We start from the raw sequence: 14439 nt of genomic DNA, 5'->3' as shown, positions 1-14439 counted from the left end.
ACAATCTGGCAACATACTAATTTGCCCTGCCAACAAATTAATTGAAAGGTGGAGAGAAGAGGATTCCAGAAAGACTCATTCCTTTCCCTTGATTGCGTCTGAACAGGAGTCATTTTCCTAGTTCACTTACCTTGAATTGGCCACTGTAAAACAGCTTTCCCTATGCCTCCCCCATCCCTCACCACCCACCACCAGTTGGGTGAGGGACTGAATTGAACAGACATGGAAAATGATTCAAGAACTCATTTTGATTCAAGAACCCTTTTTTCAGAATCCTTAGGTTACTATTTGAGTTTCTAAGACATCCTGGGGAAATTGCCTAGCCTTCCTTACCTGACTAATTTATGATTTTAATGAGCTGGATTTGCTCAGGATTTAGCTTTAATCTTTATAGTCTTCCATTATGAATGCTGTATGTCTTCTTCCTCTTTCCTCTCTTTTCTGAAGTAGAACCAGAAGCCCCGTGGAAGATCTCTCTAGTGCTTTCAAGGTAGGAGAAGATGGCTGTAACTGGGATCCTCATATTCCCCACAGCATAGGCTAAAGATTCCAACATGGCCCAGAAACACAGTGAGAATGCCAGAGTTGAAAGGAAAGAAACTTTGTATAATTCAATTTATTAACCCAATTCTTATCATAGTTTTATTCACACTTCTGTCAAGATTAAGAACCACAAGTATAACCTGGAATGATAAAAAGTGCACTGAATGGGACTCAGATGATCTGGCATCAAATCCTAACTGCCACGTAAAGTTATGGGATGGTGGGCATGACTTGAATTTTCTGAGCTTGAATTTCCTAATCTGTAAATGGATGTAAGGCTGAGTGCCAAAGAATCAATGGTTTCACATTGGAATGCTGGAGAAAACTCTTGAGAGTCCCTTGGACAGCAAGGAGATCAAACCATTTGATCCCAAAGGAAATCAACCCTGAATATTCATTGGAACACCTGGTGCTGAAGCTGAAGCTCCAATACTTTGGCCACCTAATGCAAAGAGCCATCTCATTGGAAAAGACCCTGATGCTGGGGAAAAGTGAAGGCAAAAGGAGAAGGGGCAGCGGAAGAAAAGATGGTTAGATAGCATCACCAACTCAATGGACATGAATCTGAGCAAACTCCAGGAGATGGTGAAGACCAGGGGATCCTGGTGTGCTGAAGTCCATGACGTCACGAAGAGTTGGATACAATTTGAAAGTGAAAGTGAAAGTGAAGTCGTTTCCAACTCTTTGCGACCGCATGGACTGTAACCTACCAGGCTTCTCCATCCTTGGAATTTTCCAGACAAGAGTACTGGAGTGGGTTGCCATTTCCTTCTCCAGGGAATCTTCCTGACCCAGGGATCAAACCTGGGTCTCCCACATTGTGGGCAGACGCTTTACCCTCTGGGCAAGCAGGGAAGCCTTAGCGATTGAAAAACAAAAATAACAAAATGGAGATAATCTCTTTTGTATCTACTGTATGGCTGGTAGAAACAAATGTGGAGGCAGTTTGAGATGCTGTATGAAAGCAAGGGCTTATTCCCTTCCATCTTATTCAGCAGCGGCATACAGTACTGAACAAGAAGGTGGGAAAGGGGAGTTATATTCATAAGTGGCATCATGACTTACATACAGGATTCCATCTATAAACATAGGCTGCTCTCTGGTTCAGACAGAAGCTAAGCCTTTTGTGCAACTTACTGGGATGTGAGAGGGGAGGAAGGTCAGAAGAATTAAAAAATAAGTTCCATAATGTCTTACCTGACAATTTCAATCTTGATGTACCAAAAAATTCTGTTTTATTTTGTACCCTTTGGAAAAATAGATCCTTCCCAATCTTATCTTAGAAAAATTTATCTTAGCATCTACCTGATTTATTTCAAATGTATTTAAATGGAGGGTTTACATTCAGCAAGAGTGTACACAGTATATAAAACCACAGTATTTCCTGCACAGGAAAAAGACTAGGAATTTGATCCATGAGACAGTCATGTAAAACTAACTGAATTCAGAGATTATGATATATTTTTCACAAAACTCTTCTTTAGAAAAATTTTCTAGAAAGCCAATTGGTTTTACATGTAACCAGTCAAAATATAAAAATTATGAAGACTTGTGACAAAACTGAAAGAAGAACATTAAAGTACTGGCATGAACAGGGACATAAAATACATATTTCCGTTGCCCAACTAACTAAAAGTAACTTTTGTGATCAGAACAATTGCACCTCTGAGGCCTTTGCTGCTGCTGCTGCTAAGTCGCTTCAGTTGTATCTGACTCTGTGTGACCCCATAGATGGCAGCCCACCAGGCTCCTCTGTCCCTGGGATTCTCCAGGCAAGAACCCTGGAGTGGGTTGCCATTTCCTTTTCTAAGGCCTTTATTTATCCCAAAATAAATGCTGGATAAGAGAAGTACTCTCTGTCCTGTTCACAGCCTGATCTGTGATACAGACATATAAAAGAACAGTTACCTTCTAGAACTCTAGTCTGGCTTGATAATAAAGCTAACACCCAATGTTGGACTTTAAGACAACTGCGAGGTTGACCCCACTATAGCAACAGGAAGCCTGCTTCCCAGGAAAAAGCCCAAGGGATAAGCAGGGAGAATTTGGGATACACGATCAAATCAGTTAGGTCCATTTATGGTTTCCTTTGTTCTGGAAAATGTGGAGATGTCTAATTAATATGTGTGGATGCTAAGTCACTTAACTTGTGTCTGATTGCGACTCCACGGCCTGTAGCCCGCCAGGCTCCTCTGTCCATGGAATGCTCCAGGCAAGAATACTGGAGTGGGTTGCCATGCCCTCCTCCAGGGGATCTTCCCAACCCGGAGATGAATCAGCCGCTCTTCGTCTCCTGAACTGGCAGGGAGGTTCTTTACCACTAGCGCCACCTGGGAAGCCCTGTGTGATCAATACAGAACACTAAAATGAAGACAATTTCAAGCACCTTGTGACAACCAGACTCACAATGACATTTCAAGTGGGATATCTTCTAAAGGAGACACCACTGCCACACCCACACACTCTGGGCTTCTCTTCCATCTGGAGTCTGGCACCACCAGTCAGATTTCATTCTACTGCTTGTTTCAAGACATAATTTACAAACCCACGAATCTAGTGGGAAGAACGTCCAGCTCACAGATGTGAGAAGAGAGTATTTCTTTAGTGAATTTCAGGTCAGGTGCTCATTAAAATTATATAGACTCTTCCTCATCTCCAGCCAAGTAGCAAAAGCAACAGTAATCTGACTGCAATGCTTTGTCTCCACAGAGTTTGATTTTGAATTTGGACCCTGATAAGCCATATGTAACATAAATCCCTTTAAATTAAAAAATGAGTCCAAATATTTTTTAAACAAGTGCAAAGTCACAAAAGTGCTAAGCAGGCTCCGTGAAATGGTTAGCTGAGAATTCCGTTTGCCTTGCATCACTTAATTGTTTGAAGCTAGCTTCAAGATCTATGATCTATGACATCAATACAATGACCAATGAGGTCTAATCTCCAGCAAAATCAGGCACAATGCAGCACCGTTCCATCAGTTAACGGGTAGAGTCATTTTCCTTGAAAGGACATGCAAAGAAAAAGTTAAAAAAAAATGAATATCATGTGCTATAGTTTTAATTTATACTGTCAGGAAGTGACAAGGGTAATCACAGGGTTTATACCATGGTCTGAGCTCTCCCTTATGGCCTTTTATAGGGACTTTCACTTAATAAGCCACATCACCCTGAGAATCATGGATTTTTATTTCCATTTTAAAGGTGAGGAAACCGTAGGTTAGAGACGTTAAAGAACATGTTCGAGCTTCTCCAGCTTGTGGATGGTTAGGTTAGGGTCAAAATAGAGATGAAAAGGATCAAATGATCAGTGGCCAATGTCATAAAAACCAGCTTTCCTGAGAAGAAAATTAAAGTTCCCTCTATCTTTGCTCCTCAAGAATTTCATTCGGTGGGAAGTCAAACACAGGAACTGTTGGTAATATACAGAAATCTGCTTATCATCTGAAATCACAAACCAGATTCTTCCATATACCATGAAAACAAGGTAAATTGCCTAAGTGTCAGGAGCATAGGAAGGACATTTCTCCTTACTCTCCAGAGTTCAGGAAATGGCTTGACCATCAGGCACCTAGAGCTTGAAAGAGCACAGGCATAGCCACATAGTAATGAACCAGACAGGGGATTCTTCATGTTTCCTGGCAAAGGTGACCTCGATAATTAATGCAACAGGCAGACCCTGGATCCCAGCTCCCACTAGCAGCAAGTTAATGGCCCACAACTCTTCCATATGATATTTCCGTAGAGATAGCAGCAGAGAGGATTATCTTAGATAAATAAAGATGAATGCTCTTAGTTTTATTTAAAAAAAAAACAACTCTATACTCATCAAAGGTAGAATTGAAAAATGAAACAAGATATTTTCTTTGATTCTGGACATCTCCAGCATCCTGTAGGAACATTTTGGTGGTGCTTTCTGGTACTATCAAACCCTGAATTAATTTTCATTCTCTAGAAGGTTCGGGCAGCAGGTGGGGGAAAATTTTTTTTAAGAAGGAGAATAAGCATTGGTGTTACCAAGGCACCTTGGTTACCTTTAAGCTCTGTAAGGATAGAATTATACTGTTTTTGTTTATCACTTCATACTCAAATCATAGCACTGTCCCAGACTCATGCATAACATGCACTGGTTACATGAAGAAGCAATTTAATCTAATGTGATGATATCATTCCAATTGTCACAGTAAAAACAGCCCATTAATATACTGTTGCACTTTTAATGACAGAAATCCTTTTGAGGCAGATGAGAAACTGATAATGTGTATAGATGAAAAAATAAAAGTCAAGGGTCATTAATAGATCAATTGATTCTGGAATAAATTCCTCACAAAACTTTTCCATTTCTACACATAATGTAAATATTTATCACAATCCAATGTGAAATCAACCCTTAACTTTTTTTTTTCATTGCTTTGAAGAATTGAACCCAGACTTAAGTTTGTGTATTAATTAAAAATGAGGTTTCACTTCAGTTTATGTCAAAACCATTGCACCAGAAAGTAGCTCTCACCTCGTCCTTCAGAGATTAATGCCACTAGGATTGTTTATTTTGATTAGAATGGATTTGTTATTAGAAACAATATTTTCTCTCATACTGATTGCATGCAACAACTCCCTTTGAGAGATAAAGTTAGTCGCTGTCAGGAAGAGTTCCTGTTTTCCTGCCTTTTCACCTTGTGATCATGGTACACATTTTATTCATTTGTCCACTTCCACTATCGTGTGTCTACTTTCACTGTTTTCTAGCTGTTACTGCTGACAACTTCTTCCTCCGGTTTGGGCTGCTATTGTCCCTGGAAGCCTTTTTCCTTCTGGCTTCAGATTAAACTGGCATTCTTCCTTCAGATGCAACTTCATGTCAGCCAGAACAATCAACAAAACACATCCAAAAGCTTGCTCTTACTGCAACCTAATAGCTTGCTCGTGCTACCTGCCAATGTTCTTAAAAACACACCACACCCCCATGGCCATAAACCCACAGAAGCGTTTTCACTGATGGATGAAATGCTAAAACATGGAAGCATCTTGAAAGCAAATGGTAATGAAACACTCTCCTGAACACTGAGAAGCTAGGGTGGAGAAAGCAAGCGAGCAGGCCAGGGATTGGAATCCATTATGTGGCCGAGGCTTCTGTCTGGTCGATTTAAGCAGATTGAAGCTGAGGCGGTCGCACAGAACCGCCTCAGGTGAGGACGCACAGTGTTCCTGTGGGGTTATCAAACCGGCCAGGCCTTGAAGGCAGAGCAAAGCCCTTCCACTGGGAAGTTCCTCCTAAGTGCTTGCACGGCATCCGTGGGATTATCCCACCCCACTCACACATCATCTGGCTTTAAACTTCAGGCCCTCTGGCAAAGAAGAGAGAATCATTCTATTTGAGCCCTCCTCTTTCCCTATCCCGTTTCCTAGCAGCCGCTGGCTGAGTCCTGCCCTTCTCTGGCAAGCACCAGGCTGGATTAGCTGCAAGCCAATAGCTGGGGGTCAGGATTAAGAGGCCAGCGTGCACTTTAATACAAGCTGCCTATAATTAATGGCATTATTAATAGCTTGACTGAAAAATTCATTAAAAAATCCATTAAAAATAAATACCCTTTTACAAAAGGCATTGCCTTGGGTAAGAAAAACAGAAAAAAAGATAAAGGAAAATTGATTGGTGGCTTTCAGTTCACAGAAAGACAGACCATAGTTCAAACTGATTAAAATTGAACATTTTTAGATTAAGCACCCTTGCCAAAATATTCTCTGTAGTTACCCAATATGAAAATATGATGATGGTCCACATATTTGTATTTGTATGTATCAAGGATTGGGGTATATGACACATAGGTAGCTGCTTGAAATAACTTTCTTCAAGTGAGCATTCCCGACCTTCAGGTGTTGAAAGTCCCTCGATGCTGAGTAACTGTGTCCGATTAACTCAGAACCTTCAATCCAATGGATCTGTTCAGAGTTGGTTTATTTTCTGACATGTTTAGTGATCTGACTGTTGTCCATGTTAGCACAGATCCTTTTTTTTTTTCTTTTCCTTTTTCCTCCTCCCGCCCCCCTGCATTCATACCACAGCTCTTCTCCTCTGTATATCTGACTCTCTAATTTGGAATTGATCTTATTGGCTTTTGCCTCAGCCCAAGTAAACAGTGTTGATGGTGATCAGAATGTCTGTGGTTCGGATGTTTGCTCAGAGAAAAGGAGAGATGGAAAGGGAAAAGTCCAGTTGGGGAGTATGCCTCTCCCTGACATCCTCTATAAAGATTTGTTTGTGTTGATACTAAAGCTGATCTTTTGGGTCAACTTTGCTCTGGGTCTAATCTGCTCATTGGTGTGAGATGAACATTGTCTTCCAAAGGTCCAGGCGACCATGCCCTCTCAGAAAAAGACCCCATTCATGAGCGTATTTGCTTGAAGAGAGCTTTTATTCACTTCACCTGTTATGTTGGCCCTATAGAGCACACAGCCAAGTGGAGATTAGGCAATTATCTGGTTAATAGGATCAACAGAGACAAGAAGTTCATTCAATAGGCATTTCTGACTGCACACCACGCACAGCTCAGCCCTCCATGGGATGAGAGAAGCAGGATGAGGAGGAAGCATGCGGCTGCTTAGTAACACGATAAAGGAAATGAGACATAAACACAGCCAGCAACTGATGCGCAATTTACAAGTAAGGGCGGAATTGTATGGGATTCTGTGCATTAGAGTCGGGAATATAACAAGCTAAAAATTATAGGAAGTGGTTAAGCCAAGGTAAGTTTCTTGGAAAAAGGCAAATCACTGTCCATCTGTGTTCAGAGATCTCCAATTCACTACATTCAAACCTAATCATTTCCAACAGTACGTAAGTCTTTTGCCGCTTAAAATGGGCATTTAACTCCCTTTGTTGCTCCTGCACTACGTTCCCACAGTTTTTGTTTTTGTTTTTTTTTAACTGGAGATTATATTTAATTCCTGGAAATATTGAGAAACTTGTTTTGATCTGGGTTTCACAAAGTTATCCACAGATGTTCTGTGAAAATTCTGGCATTGTTTGTTTTTGGCTCTTACTTTCCTCTCTGTAATCACTACTTGGTACTTACAGAGGTCTTCAGAGTCATCAGTGCAGTTTAACACATATTCACTGAGCAGTGAGCTTCTTGATAAAGATACTGATCTTAAAAAATGCCCTTGCTCTGTTGATTGCCACTTTTTTTGTTTGTTTGGCTACACAGAGTGGTGTGTGGGATCTTAGTTCCCCAACTCAGGATTGCACCCATGCCCCCCTCATTTGGAGCTTGAAGTCTTAACCACTGGACCACCAGGGAAGTATTGATTGCCGTGGTTGTTGTAGTAAAATGTGGTCTGAATTAGCAAGGTGTTGAGTACTTCCAAATAGGGAGTGTTGGGGGGTGACCAGCATTTCTGTTCTCTTCCATTTTCTTTCCGTAACTTAGACGCATGGAGAATTGTCCCTGAAGTACAACATTTGCAGTTTTGAGAGATCTGAATGAAGAAATGTGCTTCCCTGGTAGCTCAGCTGGTAAAGAATCCATCTGCAATGCAGGAGACCCTGGTTTGATTCCTGGGTCAGAAAGATCCCCTGGAGAAGGGACAGGCTTCTTGGGCTTCCCTGGTGGCTCAGATGGGAAAGAATCCACCTGCAATGCAGGAGACTTGGGTTCGATCCCTGGGATGGGAAGATGAATCCCCATGGACAGAGAAGCCTGGCAGGCTACAGTCCATGGGGTCTCAAAGAGTCGGCATGACTGAGACTAAGCACAACACAGCACAGAATTTAAAAATGCATCCCTTGGGGTAAAGCTCTTGCTCTTTACTCCTGGGAATCTTCAACTGGTAACTTTTCACCTCCATGTTTATATGAAAACCTACACCATAGGTTGAAATTTTAAAAATTATGGCAGTTGGCTATTTGATATGTACACCAAACATATTTAACTACTGTCTTTTTGAAATGTCTACCGATGAAATCAAATGATTGTTTTGAAACATGTTGGAGACAGGCTGTACTGAGCAATATAAACAGAAAGATAAGAAGGGAAGGGAGGGCCCAGGATGAGAGAATAATAAAGCAGAATGGAGGTGCAAGGCATGTGGGGGGATATCACTGTCTGGCCCCATCATTTAGCACCTGGCAGGCCCTTTATCAGGTTGATTCAGTTTTGGAAAGGAAGGTCTTGGCACTTAGGAAAATAAGTTCTTACAAAGGCTGCCATGATTATTAGTTTTATTTTTTCAAATTCTGTAATTACAGATGTCTGTATCTGCTAGTATGGCTACCAAATTTCAGACATTTGATGATCAACTTTCATTAAAGAGGAATCAAGTTATAGATGTAGGATGGAAGAAATGTACCTGAAGTGTGGGGGGGGAAAGTAGCAAAGATTAGGAAATGAAAGAAGTTTCATTATCACAACCATCATATTCCCCCATCTTCCCATGGTCAAACAAAGCTTAGTATGTGGAATTTAGACAGATCTTAGTTCAGGTTCTGGATCATCATTCATTCAGCCTTCCTTAGAGCAGTATGAAGTCCTTGACGATGGAGTGTAAGAGTGATACTAATGATAAGAATTTCTCTAAAGTTGTTCATGTCTAGGTCATCGAATGGTAGCAATACAGTCAGAATTCTAAGCTGCATCTGATAATCAAATAGAAGACAATGTTGTTGGCCAGCTAAAAATCCAGACAAGTACTGAGAACCATTGTTTTAAGTCTTGTGTTGATGGAGTTGCTATCATTCAAAAGACTGTTTTCTGAAATTTGTATAATACATTGAATGAGTTCAAAGTCTGCTACTTCTAAAACCTGTTCAGTTTCACTTTAAAAAGCTGCCAAAAATGTTTTGTGCCCAAAAGTGGTAATTCTAATACTCTTTAATACAATATGTGGCATACTCTCACAGAATGATATGGGGAAATAGTTAAACCTCTTCCCCACAGAAAAGTATATTAGGGTGTAAATAAGTGAGAGTACCTTGTTAAGAATTTTCTGGAAATTTCTTTGTGACCAATTACTGTTCGAAAATTCTTTGTAAAAAAAAAAATGTCCTGATACACGCACACAGGGACTTTGCCATGTTGACCACTGTATTCACAGTGGTTAGCATAGTGTTTGGCATAAAATGCCTGCTCTATAGGTATTTACTGAGTATGTGAATAAGCATGCAGTGCAGGAGGACGCCATGGCTGGTAAACACTTCTCTGTGAACTGTCAGAGTGCCTCGCTAGTAAAAAGGCATTCAATTTCTTGATACAATGTATGAATGAGCTCTTGTTGTAGGCAAGATACATGATCTCCATGTGGTTTCTTAATCACCAAATCTGAATTCCATATTAAAATACAGGAATGTGGAGGATGACACCACCAGTCTGACATGGAATGTGGGATTCCCAGAAGATAAAATGGCTCTATGATTGCACCATCCCATTAGAAAGCCTTTGATTCTCAGACAGTGAATCATATATCTTTCCATATTTGTCATCCCCTTCAAGGTTTACATGGGGCATGTGTTGAGGGATGGGTACCTTCAGGAGAAAGTACCAAGGTAACAACTTTTTCATGCAGGAACTACACATGCAGGGTACTGCCTACCTTGCACAAGGTTAGGGGTCTTTGTTAAGTCACTCCCCCAACCCCAACTACATTCCCCTATATTCATTACTAGATTTCACATAGACTTGCTTTACTCTTTTCAATCTTTTTTTTTTTCATGTTCTGAAATATCATGTATGCAATTTGCTTTCTCCACACTGCTATTCTCAATCATTGATCTTTTGGTATGGATTGATATCAAATACTTAAATGAAAGATTTTAAAACTGGAAGGAGAAAAGAAAAGGTTGAGAGGGAGAGAGAAAGCATATGGACACAGGGAACCTGAGAGTGGCACCATCGAAAGGAGGGAAAATGCAGGATGGGGCAGTGAAAAGGCAAAACTCTGAGAATCAACACATCCCTTCCAGAAGAGGAAAGGAAGACACTGGTACACTGAAGAACTAACCCAGCTCCTCAAACTCCAGGCTTCCTTCAGTCTACAATTGAGTTTCTCTGGCACTCGAAATTATCCAAGCAAATATCTCATTCCTTCTCCAGTTGCTTGTGCTGAAAATTTCAGATGCCCTTCTGATCATAGAGTCCTGGGCACTTCATGAAATCTCAACTTAAAGAGACCAGGCTGCAGGAAAGCAGAAGACTACCTGAGGCTGGAACTGCTTTCCCCTCTTGACTGTGTCCCCTCCAGGACAGAGTTCCTAAGGGACTGTTTACAACACTGTTCTTTCCCTCATGGACTTCCATCACCATAGGCCAGAGCATCAAGTCAATCCTGGATAGCAGCCACACAGTCACATGGATCTGGGCAATCTCTAGTGCTGAGTAGGCTTGAAGTAACCAAACTTGCACTGGGAACCCAGAGAGCTAATAGAATAGAGATAACGCTTGGCACCTTCCTAAGCCTTGGATTTAACAGGGGATATGTCCAAAAGAGATAAATAACAAATTAAAATAAAATGGTAGTATTTGGCAAGTACTACATGAACAAAGCATACTCTACTCTAAGTATGATGAGATGAGAGGTAGTAGGTAGGAGTGAGTCTTGGAGGTTTTGGTTCTAGATCTGTGTTGTTTTGTTTTTTGATGAGTACATTTAAATTAATGCAATAAAAATACATTTCTCTGAGAGTTGGGAAAATATTGCATATTCCAAAAGAGAACATAGTTTGTTTCTATCCAAGGTAAAATGCATTTCAAGAAACTCTCAAGGAGCTATCCATATACCTCTGTAAGTTCAGAATTTGGTTATTTAAGATTTTGCTTAAAATCAGTAGGACAAAACTAGGACTGTGGCAGTGGTGGTGGTTTAGTTCTTAAGCTGTGTCTAACTTTTCTGAGACCCTGTGGAGCATCACCCACAGGCTCCTCTGTCTATGAAGTTTTCCAGGCAAGAATGCTAGAGTGGGTTGTCATTTCCTTCTCCAGAGGATCTGCTCAACCCAGGATCAAGCCAATGTCTCCTGCATTGCAGGCAGATTCTTTACCACTGAGCCACCAGGGCTTCCCTAAATTAGGACTAGGATCTATAAACCTGTTTTCAGAATTCTGTTGCAACAAGATATGACAGGAAATCATATAGAAGTGGGAGAATCTGACTAGTGAACTTAAGGGCTAGTCAATCATGTCTTTTAAAAAAGGCAAAACTTTTATGGAAGTATAGTTGATCTACAATATTGTGTTAGATTTAGATACACAGCAAAGTGATTCAATCATACACTTTTTTTTCAGATTCTTTTCCATTTTCCACTATAGGTTTACACAAGATATTGAATATAGTTCTCTGCACCATACTGGAGATCAAACCAGTCAATCTTAAAAGAAATCAACCCTGAATATTTGTTGGAAGGACTGATGCTAAAGCTGAAACTCCAGTATTCTGGTCATCTGATGTGAACAGCTGACTCATTGGAAAAGTCCCTGATGCTGGAACAGATTGAGGGCAGAAGGAAAAGAGGGTGTCAGAGGATGAGATGGCTGGATGGCATCACCAATGTAATGGACATGAGCTTGGGCAAACTTCAGGAGATGGTGGGCGACAGAGAGGCCTGCCATGTTGCAGCCCTTGGGGTCAGAAAGAGTTGGACATGACTGGGCGGTTCAACAACAACAACCACAACTATACAGTGAATCCTTGATGTTTATTTTACATATAGTGGTGTGTATCTGTTAATCTCATATTCCTACTTTACTTTTTGACCCCCTGCTCCCCATTAGTCAATCATGTCTTAATGCAGAGCTGGAAATGAAGAAGGATGGAAAACGATTTTAAAGGACTATGGAGCCTGATCTTTCCAATCATTGGTAAGGCACCAATATAAGATACCTTTGTGAATGAAAATAATTCAGTACTCATGTCATGGAAAGAAGCTTTTTTTTTTGGCACAAAAAATCAAGACATGTATTTTTTGAAAAATCTCGGTAGATAATCAGAAGACATATGCCCAGCGACTTGGCAAGAGCTCTAAGGAAACAAGAAAGAGCACCATCTCAATTTAAACATGCTGGGACAGGGGGAGGAGACCAAGAATGTTGACTTTCAAGGGAAACCAAGCCAGAAAACTTTAGAAATATAAAATAAACACTGGCTCGGAAGAAGCTGATCTGAAGGAAGAACATGATTTCTAGTCATTTCAAAACTGGTCAGAAAGTTGCTTTTGGAGAATAGAGAGGGCTACTCTTCAGACTGTGTCTTTTCCAGCTGGTCCTCAGGAGATGGTCATAAGGCCCAGGATGTCAAAGCTGGCTCACAGATGTGTTCTATTTATGCAGATAACTTCAGCTGCCCGCCTTCCTCTCTGTAATCAACTCCACTCCGCTCTGCACTTGCCACACAGACACATCAGTCCTGATAGCATGTGCCCTGCTCTGTATGCAAAAGATATCCATGAGTATTAACTAAGTTTGCAAGAGGAATTAGGATCCGTAATAAATGCTTTAGCAAAGAGGCTTTGGGGAATAAAATTGTGTCTTCAGGCAAAATTCTCATAAACTAGACATCATCTTTGATTTACAGTTTATAGTATTTTCTTCACTGTATCCAATATCCCCAGCTTGAGGGCTCCTGCTCCATGTGGCATGATTGACTGCCCAAGGTGGGAGGGTGGTTCTGTGCACTGAAGTTAAGTCAGTGAAATTAGAAATTCAGGAAAACATTAAATAAGCAAAACTTTAGATTTTTTAAACATTTGTTGTGGTATTTTTGTTATTTTTTAGTAGCTACCAAAAAAAAAAAAAAAACCAACAAGAACTTTGTGTACTACTCCACTCAACTAGCAGGAAACCACTTCAAAAACTTGACTGCTATTTTAGAAAAGGTGACTCTACTATCTCTTTTAATATTAGGTACAAGATGAAGACCATAATCGGGAAGGTGTGTTGTCATTACTTTTTACTGTAGATTCATTTACACAGAATTTTCAAACATGGAAACCAGAGGCCTTGAGTAAAGATGAGGATGGATCTTTCAGATCACTCAACTCTCCATCAGATTTTCAGAGTAAACAAATTAGAGAAGGAAATAAGGCATAGGTAAACAAACTTGATTTGACATCAGTTCTGCTCAAGGCACTATAGTAAGGACATTGGCAAATTATGCAAACCAGGTAATACAATGGCAATGGCCTAGGGTGAGAAACAAAAGGCCAACATCTTATAAATCTCCAAAAAAAGGATAGCAATCATTAATTAGTAAACACATGCAGAGGACAAGAAACGAATCACAAGTGTGTGTTTAAAAAAATTTATCTTTACATATATATATATAAATATATACATATTTAACATACAAGACCATCGGAATAATTACCTTAAAGACATGAGAATATTCTATGGAACCATAAAAGTGGATTTATAAATAGCTGAAAAACATATTGAGAGCTATCAATTTTGCAAATGATTGCATGGGTACATGTAATTTATAAGCTTCTTAGCACTCATTCATTAAAAGAGACAAATGGGTAGCCAAAAACATCTCTGAACATAGTTCACACTATATTTTACACTGATAATTGAGCAATTAATAAGCTAATGTGTCAGTTATGAGTAGGTTCCAAAAGAATGGTCTCCCTGGCTCCTATTCCACACTTTAAAAGTCATTTATAATTGGCTAGAAACCATGGGAAAGCACATGACTATTTTCACAAAATGTTCTTGTGTATTTATATATATATATATATATATACACACACATGTACACACACACACATATAAAAGAAAAGGTAACAAATGTGATGAAAAATTATTCTGCAAAATTAAAGGTTCTTCCAAGAAACTAATAAATGACAGGAGATATCCATGGGAACTTTGAGGACTGTGCTCCAAGAGCCTGAGTTAATTGAGACAGGCAGAATAAAATCGTC

The sequence above is a fragment of the Budorcas taxicolor genome, chromosome 11 (genome assembly GCF_023091745.1).
Source record: "Budorcas taxicolor isolate Tak-1 chromosome 11, Takin1.1, whole genome shotgun sequence".
Taxonomy (NCBI): domain Eukaryota; kingdom Metazoa; phylum Chordata; class Mammalia; order Artiodactyla; family Bovidae; genus Budorcas; species Budorcas taxicolor.
Note: the sequence above shows the minus strand (reverse complement) of the source record.